Source organism: Penaeus vannamei, chromosome 32 (assembly GCF_042767895.1).
Source record: "Penaeus vannamei isolate JL-2024 chromosome 32, ASM4276789v1, whole genome shotgun sequence".
In the NCBI taxonomy this organism is placed as follows: domain Eukaryota; kingdom Metazoa; phylum Arthropoda; class Malacostraca; order Decapoda; family Penaeidae; genus Penaeus; species Penaeus vannamei.
In genome coordinates this window covers 2,930,709-2,933,208 of record NC_091580.1, presented here as the reverse complement: position 1 = coordinate 2,933,208, position 2,500 = coordinate 2,930,709, and positions in this window count along the sequence as shown.

Below are 2,500 nucleotides of genomic sequence, written 5' to 3'. Positions count from 1 at the left end.
GGCAATATCAAGAGTACAGACTTTGACTTTGCTGATAATGTTGCTGTTCTGAGCCTTAGAAACCTTAGTGGTGTCTCTGGATGCAATTATCAATGGAGCAAAGCTCTTGGGTCTAGAGATCTGGACCAAGACTATGATCCAGGACTTTGGGGACTTGATAGGAGAACCTTTTCGGTCAGTACTTGCGGAAAGAACATTGAAATCACAGAGAGCATTACATACCTTGATAGCTTGGTTCATAACTTAGGCTACAGATTTTTTTTTTTTTTTTTTTTTTTCTTGAATAGCAAGCAGGTCTGGTAAAAATGAATTGTCGGTGGGAGAAAAAATTATCCCCAGCACCAAAACAAGTATATATATATATATATATATATATATATATATATATATATATATATATATATATATATATATATTTATATATATATATATATGTATGTATGTATGTATGTATGTATATATGCTTGTGTGTGTATATGTGTATTGAATTTATTAAACGCATATAAAGGCATTCACATTTCTCTTTCAAACTAAAGGTCGATATGCAGACAGTACTAGATACACTGAAAGATGAACAGACAGAAAGACCATCTTCTCACCTGACCTCTCTTCTGCCTCATCTACCATTCTCTCAATCAGCCTCTTAATCGTCGAGGTCAAGGAGATCAATTGCCACGGATTGAACCCACTGTCATCTTCCCAAAGGTTCACGTTCGGTATAACTTGTCGTGAACATGAATTGAAATCAATGGGAATAAAGGAGATAGTGAAGAAGCTTTAAGAGCAAGGGGGAAAAACTCAAAGAATAATACGCACAGGAAGTTCTGCTGAACAGGGGCTGAACAATGGCAGGACGAAGGAAATCATCCTAGAAGGACAGGGGTTGCCAAGTGTCGCTTTTTATCCTTTGGAATGATACGTTGACAAGAGCAAGAGGGAGAGGCGAAGGGAGGATGGGATGCAGGATGTGAGGGAGAGAGGGGGTAATGGGAAGGAGTGAGGGAGTGAGGGAAGGAGGGGTGGCAGATAGAGAGAGAGAGGAACGAAGTGTGGGAAGGAAAGAGGGAGGTTGGAGAGAGAGAGGGAGGGGAGAGAGAGAGAGAGAGGAGATAGATGTGAAAGAGAATGAGAGAGAGAGAGAGAGGAGAGATGTGAAAGAGAATGAGGAAGAGAGACAGAACCAATCAGAAACAGATAGACAGGAACGAGAGAGAGAGAAAAAAGAAAGAAAAATCTATGCACACTGCAGTAATCCCCAGACCTGCTCCAACTCCGCAGTCAAAAGATATATAGCAGGCACAATCCAAGTGCACTGAAAAATACACAGAACAGCCGATGCAAATCACTCACCCGTGAACTCTATGCTAGCGGCGACTTGATGCCCTAAGGTCGTGAATCATTCTGGCCTAAAATTTGTGCATGGCCTATGAGATCAAACATTTCCTGCCATGTGCGCTTTTGTCTTCGGGGCTTGTAAAACGGCCGCTCGTTTTGCGTTTTAATATCCAACATATTTTGGGAGTTCGTATTTTGATTTTCGCTGAATTTTTGAAAGCGAGTGCCGGTGGTTGGTAAATACATCTCAAATGTGTCTTTGATTCTTACATCTCTTCACATATACGTAAAATACTTTTTAAAATTTACTTAACCAGGTATTTTTGAAGATGTGATCAAAACCGATTAACTAGACTACATCTCTTACAATGAAAATTTTCAATGTCATTCATGCCTTTTCTACAGTTACAAATGTATTCATTTCGTTTGATAATTCGTATCATGCAACTTTCAGAGTATTTTTTTTTTTTCAATTTTTCAGTCGGTTTTTTTTTTTCATGCCGATCAAATGTGCAGTCATCCTACGTCAGATATAATCAACATGTACCTGCCTAACTCACTAGTTTTTCCACTTTTCAAATTATTATACATACATACAAACATATATATATATATATATATATATATATATATATATATATATATATATATATATATATATATATATATATATATGTGTGTGTGTGTGTGTGTGTGTGTGTGTGTGTGTGTGTGTATGTGTGTGTGAGTGTGTGTGTGTGTGTGTGTGTGTGTGTGTGTGTGTGTGTGTGTGTGTGTATGTGTGTGTGAGTGTGTATGTGTGTGTGTGTGTGTGTGTGTGTGTGTGTGTGTGTGTGTGTGTGTGTGTGTGTGTGTGTGTGTGTGTGTGTGTGTGTGTGTGTGTGTGTGTGTGTGTGTGTGTGTGTGTGTGTGTGTGTGTATTGTACTTCTGTCAACATAATTTCAAGTCTACCATACAATTCGGTAAACACTTTCTATAATACAGAACATAATGCAGAACACACCGTATATACAATTAAAGTTTGATTTTTAAATTTTCATCGGAATTTTTAAGATGCACCATTGAGACAAAAATTAATAGTTTCCGTTGTATGATTACTCATTTTCATTCATATAATTCATATACTTATTTCCATTTGTTCATGTATTACTCAATGATTGAGTT